The 7144-nt window shown below is 36.9% G+C and overlaps 1 long non-coding RNA gene across 1 annotated transcript; it reads left to right on the top strand.

Annotated features, from left to right (window-relative positions):
• The first annotated feature begins 1894 nt into the window (after positions 1-1894).
• Positions 1895-4141, top strand: LOC134628795 (uncharacterized). The gene is made up of 3 exons (XR_010094017.1): positions 1895-2157; positions 2496-2572; positions 3850-4141. It is a non-coding gene; the product is annotated as an uncharacterized LOC134628795 (long non-coding RNA).
• The last annotated feature ends 3003 nt before the right edge of the window (positions 4142-7144 follow it).

Raw genomic sequence — 7144 nt, forward strand, 5'->3', positions numbered from 1 at the left:
AACTTGAAAACTCATGTCCAGCTAAATCAGAAACTTATGTGAACTTGACAATGCGGGTAAGTTGAGCACAGCAGGATTCAAAACTGCCTCACGTGACTGCTACCGAGGTGCATCATGGGGAATTGGCGGTTAACGACATGCTCACTTTACTTGGACGTTTTCTAATCGTCTTCTTTGGAATATGCTTTCAAGGTGAGTAACATTGGTTATAACTATAAGGAAAGAGAGCTACAAAAGTTGGAACATGTTTTGAATTTATGGCATGACGTGTGTTTTTCTCTTTTACCGAAATGTTTGCTTTAGCTAATGTAACTTTAGCCGACAAGGTCCAGCTTGTGTGTCATGACCAAACTTGACCTAATAAACTGACATATGGCCTTTTTTATGGGTTTAATGTGGCACTGACCAAATCACAAGTATTGTGCCGCTAGCTTTAAGGTTGTGCACTCACCCTGTTGCGATATTAGCAAGCTAACTCAGCTAATTAATAAAGCTTATTTCATATTGTCTCTGTACTTGTAAATTTCTTTCAAGTTCACAGGCTGTTGTATTTTGGTGGAAGTTCATTTTGGCAATATTTCCAATAACTGGCTGGGTTCAAAAAGAACTTTTTGGCAGGACTCGGATGCTTGTTGTCATCTGTTTATCCCTATGTAATCACTTAAGGTGTTATTAACTGCTGCATGCTAAGCTGCAAGAGTGCACTGAGGACTGAGACAAAATATGGTCTACAAACCAGCATTATATTAGTTTTTATCAGATAGTCCTCCAGTGTGCTTATTTTTTGCTTTAATTATATTGTGCAGTTATTTGTTACCCTGAAATGCTTTATGCTTAACAACAGCTCACCATTTTAACTTATTTTTGAACTCTTGTGATCAGTATGACTAGATTGTGTGAGTTTCCATACTAAACGAGCTGTAGTGATAAAATAATTGGCATCAGAGACACTGATTTTTGGCATGGTATACTGCAGAAGTTTTTTTTTTTTTTGAATAATTTACCTTTTAATTAAACTGCATTCTCTGTATTGTAACAGAACTAACATTGTTTATATGTCAGAAAATTAGCAAACATGAATAAATGGCGAAAACAATATAATTATAACATATATTTTTATTTTACTTATTTTAGGTCTGTGAAGCCAAACTTGATGCTGGGGATTTATTTTTGTCAGTGGAGTCAAATGGTAAGTTACAATTTGTGCATTTTGTCATACTGGAAACACCTCAGATTATATTGTAATTTAATAGCTCTGTAGAACAAATGATATAAAGATTGTAGTGTCAGGGTACTTCTTAAGAAGTAATATGGCACTATTGATGATCACATGCAGGTGGCATAAACTAAATATTCAGACGTGTTACCAACAAATGATTCATTAACAAAAGCAATGGAGCAGACTGTTTAGGTTCTTGTGGTTGTAATAACATCCATAACTGCAAGTTTGTCATTAATTTATTTTCACAGGTCTAGATGATCACATCTGTCTTTGTCATTTAAATGAGGTGGACTTGCAAACTTTGCGCTCTTTGGGGTAAATTGCTGTCCACTACATATACACAGAATCTGCACAGTATTTCAGATCTAAAAAGGGAGTATGTAATGGACTTGCTGGCTTTAATGTAAAAAGCCTGTTGTGTAACTTTAATGAGGCAGTTGGACTAAAACAGTATTGCTCATCAAGGTAAACATCTGAGGAATAAGGAAATTGTTACTTGTCCTTTTACTCAGTGTTCTTTTAATCGCACGTTTACTAAAGTTTTACATCACATAAGTCATTTTCACAATCATTCTACTTTAAAAGATTTCAAGACAGAGCTTATTGTTCTCTGAACTTCCTTGTTTGCTGAACGGCAGGTAAAGTGCATCTTTTTGTTTGTTTGCTTTTGTGTGTTTGTGTTTTCTCTAATGGGCCTCAGATGACTGTTTGCTTAAATTTGGGTCTCAAAGAATCTTTTTTTAATTCTGCCTGTACTCTCCACCCCTCTTCTTCTGTTGCTCAGGTTGAAGCAGAATTTGCCCGTCTTACATCTGTTGACCTGAAAGGGTTCCTTTTTGCTGTGCTTGACCATTATGGAGAGGTTCGTGGAGCTGTACAAAATCAAGAGCGGCATAGAAAGGCTAACTAGGCTCATAAGATGCTTCGGAGATGATGTAAGTGTTCAACTGCGAAATCTAATCCTTTGTTTAAGTTTTAGGTTATCCAGTTCAACTGATGAACTCATTGAAAGAAAGCTGATAAGTAAAGTCTGTCATCATATTTCACAACTGGACATTTAGTGTGGTAACTTTTACAGAATCTATGTATATTGGTGGTAGGTTGGATATCATATTCTACTTGAATGTCCTGATAAGCCTGATTCAAAATCTCCAATGATAATCATATATTGATGGAATTATGCATCAAAAAGCTGTGAATTTGGAGCTGTCTACATGCTTCATAAACACTGTTTAAAAAGTGTTTTTGTTTTCTTTTTGACTTCTTTGACCAGAGCCCTACACAAAGGAAGAGGACAGAGGACCTCATTTTCTAAAGGAAGATCCCTCACACACTTTCAAGACTGTGAAGGTTAGCATTGTTTCTTTTAGTAAATTTAATAATGACAGCACCACAGTGGATTTTAAATTAAAAAGTACATGTGTACTTTTTCCTCACCAAATGTATTATTACAAGATCTTTGACACTGGATTTGGTCTGGGTTTCAGAGAAACTAACTGGCAAGCTAGCATTGATATTATTAGTGTCTTGTGTTTATTCATGTCTTCACCAGGGTCTTTGACATTTCGCTGCTGTACTGTTCACTTCAGCTTTACGTTTGATTTCTCACATTGTATATTGTAATGGCAGAGATATTAGGATATTTAAGGGGCTGCAGTGGCTGCTACAGCTGTGGGGGGCAATACTTTGGTGAAATGTCCTGGACCCTGGAAAAGAGACTGTGTAGACTGGGTAAGCAATTAAAGGTTACTGGCCGAGAGTCATTGGGCAGCTGGGTAAAGGTGGATGTTGATATTCAGTGCCAATTATGCAACCTGTTCAGCCATGTCTATATGCTCTTTTTTCATGCTGTTAATATAGGGGGAAAAAATAAACTTTAATCAATAAACTGATTAAAGAAGCATTGTCTATGGAGCCATAATCTGATCCTGTAGTGTAGCTGCAGTTTGCACATTTCATGTATTCTCAGCCAGATTTGGTTTAGAGCACAGCCAATATTTAGCATAAGTAGATTTAAATTCACACACTGGTGATGGCAGCTACATTGTAGCCACAGCCACCCTGGGGCGCACTGACAGAGGCGAGGCTGCCGGACACTGGCACCACCGGGCCCTCTGACCACCACCAGTAGGCAACAGGTGAAATGTCTTGCCCAAGGACACAACGACCGAAACTGTCGGAGCCAGGGCTCGAACCGGCAACCTTCCAATTATAAGACGAACTGTCAACTCTTGAGTCACGATTCAGTCATCCACCCATGTGTGTGAATGACTGAATGTGTAAAGCACTTTGGAGTCCTTAGGGGACTAGTAAAGCACTATACAAATACAGGCCATTTACCATTTAAATTGAAAATTTTGTTTGAATTCTGCAATTGAAGACATGCTCAGTTATTTATGAACATGGTCTTTGTTTAAAGCAAGAAATGGATTTGTAACATGGGGGTGCATATCTCATTCTGAAAAAACTTTAACAACTAATAAGTGTTACCCAAAGCCAATCACCATCATCCAAAGCATCAGTATGGCTCTTCTTTGGAAAGACATGAATTGTTAAGCACACGGGATATTGTGTAATTGTAATTGTGTAATTTTTTTTTTTTTTTTTGTCTTTGAACCCTTTTATAGCCGACAGGTATTGAAGACACGTTTTCTAAGAGGATGAAAGTTGGCATTGCGATGGTGAAAGAAGAAGACATCATCGATGTGTTGGTTGTCCTTGAGGCGGCAGTAATCCTGTCTAATCTGAGGGATGTCTCAAGTGCCATTTCCATGCTGATGGGCCTTCTTTTTGCCTTCAACATAGACTATCCAAAGGAACTTAAGGACATCTTTGAAGTCATTCAGAACATCCTAATGAACATTGGTGGAAGGCAGTGCATCTCACTAGTGCATGGTCTAAGAAACAGACTCTTGCAGAAAGCCATGCAGAACTGTAATTGTATGATCCTTAGTGTTAAGGACAGTTTTTATTTTACTGTTTGTTTTTTTATTCTTGCAAGTTCTCATTCTCACTTTTGTATGTCACTAAATGACTACACTTTACATTCCAGATTAGACAATTACTCATTTGTTCATGGTTTAAGAAACTTATGTGAACAACAATATAATGGTGGACTTTGCAGATGCTTATCTCATGCAAGTCAGTAGTTTTTCCTTTGTTTTGCAATTGAGCAGACTCAAACTAATGTTTCTGAAATATCCATATTATCAAATGTTTCAGAAGCATGCACTCATTTTCAGAGATATTGGTTCTGTGGAATTTGTTGCAATTGTAAACGAAGACAAATACAAGATTTTGATGTCTTAGTTATTATAAACTGATCTTTACTGTCACTTATCAAAGGTTTTGTACTATTTTAATATTTCAAGTTTTATGCTAACAGGTGTGACTGAGCACAATGAAGTTTAAAAATTTTGTAAATGTAAAGAATAACTTTTCTAAAATAGCAAGTGTCCCGTTGATACATTACATTAATGCAGACTTTATGTTGTTACTTCACAAGAATCACTACTGCTCCTAGAGTATTGGTCAGAATTTCATCTTCACCCAAACTGGGCTCAAGACCAAGTTCAAATTTATTGTTTCACAGGGAGCAGCCTTTGAGTTTTGATGGATTGTGAGCCTGATGAGCTACGTCACTGATTTTTCTGTTTCTCAGATGACTAAGATGGCACAATAAATGGTGAATGTTGGGTGCTCATGAGTAATTGTCTTGTCATGTTCTTAAAACAAACTTTCTGTATGAAATGATCAGATAGACTTTAATGGAATCTGTGGGGTTTTATTTTTTTTCTGTAAACAACAGAAAATTAATTTAAAGGAATGTAGATATTTAAACCTGAGATCTAAGATAAACCTAACAGGTAGTTTTGCTGAAATGGATGTTAGAAAGCCAAAAAAAAACAAAACAAAACTTAAGATGTTTAATACACATTTTTCTTTACATCCAGTCAATCAACTCTGATAATTAAAATGAAACTGATTTACAAGTTCACTCAGCTACCTTAAGGAGCTCAGTTAATTAATAAACTTAAATCAACTTAGCTAACAGATTATGTTAGTTAAGCTAAAATAGATTCCTAAGTTAAAAGAACTACTAAAGTATTTGAATTAACTAAAAAACCCAAGTCAACTGAACTAGGACAAGAGTTTAAACAATAGATTATTTTAATTTAGCTGAAAGGGTTTTCCCAAGTAAAGATGACAATTAAAGGAGTTGAACTGACTAATAAATCTCAGTCAACTAAACTAAGATGAAAGTTTAGACAACATGTGATTTTTCATTAAGATAACAATTGGTTGTGTTATAAGAACAAACTCTATTTCTTGACTTAACTTAAAATTTTAAGGCAGCCCTTTACCTCATATTTTTAAGTTGAAACAACAAGTTATATTTTACAGTGTGGAGAAAAAATAAACGCACAAACAGAAGAAAAGAAGAGATCCACCATGTATCTGTCAAAAGTCTACTAGCTAATCTTAAAATAAGTGTTCAGTACAGAAATGAAGGCCAACATAATGTTTTACAGTCCTGTGGTCTCAGCCTCAGGAACTTATTAAATCACAAAAAGCTCGTGTAGAAACAAACAAACAAATGCACAAAATATGTTCTCCTTCATTTCTGTCAGCCACACGTTTCCAGCTATCATGGGCAGCAAATATACACACACACACATATATATATATATATATATATATATATATATATATATATATATATATATATATATATATATATATATATATATATATTCTCAATCACATTCACACCACTCTCTTGTATCAGTTCCACTACATCAAGACTATTCTATGGTGGTCAGCTTTTTTATTGCCATGTATTTAGCATAGTAGACCGTGCCAGCAGTGCGCAATTCAGTGCCAATTATGCAACCTGTTCAGCCATGTCTATATGCTCTTTTTTCATGCTGTTAATATAGGGGGAAAAAATAAACTTTAATCAATAAACTGATTGCGCACGTGTGCAGCTTAGAAGGAACATTGCTGATGGGTAATAAGCGAATCATTAATGCGTAAAACAGATATTTGAGATGGGAAACTGTTCTTGGAGTACAGTGAGAGCTGTGCATGAACTGTGGTTTTTATCGTTTTGGAAGTAAAACAGCAAAAGTAAGAGGGAATTAATGGCGATATTTATCAAATGTTAAGCTAGTTTGGCTCTTTTGCTGCTGGCCCGGTGAATTTTGGTTGGAGAGAGACAAAACCTGCAGCCCAGAATCTTGCAAAAAAAACAGGTAAAGACGGTTCAGACCCGACGCATCAGAATTAGTGAGCTTCTGGCTTTCAGCCCCGACGCGACTAAGCTAATTCTGATGCGTCGGTCCGCTCTGTGTTTACCTGTTTGTGTGGAATGGTTTCCTGCTCTCATTTGCTGGTTGTTGACATAGTTTTGTGAGGTTTAACCTGAGATTCTGGCATTTCTGGTAAAATACATTTATATTCAGTCAATTCAGGATTTAATTAATCGACATGCTTCCTTCAAGCTACTCACCTTTCGCTGTCCAACTGCACTTTAAACTGGAGCACGGCCAATTCGAGGTCACGCCCAGTAGCGGGCGACTACCCGATGGTGGGCGGCATCATGGCAACAAAAGAAAAAAAGGTTGCTCATACTCGTGCTGCCAGGACATCAGCCAGCGCATATTGGGAATGGCAAACGCACAGATGGGTTTTCTATCGCCAATTTGCTGTGCAGGGGAGTCTCTGGCTGGCCGGAGCAGCATCTGATAACTGTTGTGGAAGTTTTTCCACTTAAATAAAGCCTGCAGATGAGCCTTGCGTTGCTCTCATTTAAATACCTTCTCCAGGAACAAAATGCAGTACACAGCTGTTTCACACCTTAAAATTCACACTCGGGTGCTATGTCCCAGAGACAAAAGACTCTCCCTGTGGAGTGGTCTG

The sequence above is a fragment of the Pelmatolapia mariae genome, linkage group LG6 (assembly GCF_036321145.2).
Source record: "Pelmatolapia mariae isolate MD_Pm_ZW linkage group LG6, Pm_UMD_F_2, whole genome shotgun sequence".
Lineage (NCBI taxonomy): Eukaryota > Metazoa > Chordata > Actinopteri > Cichliformes > Cichlidae > Pelmatolapia > Pelmatolapia mariae.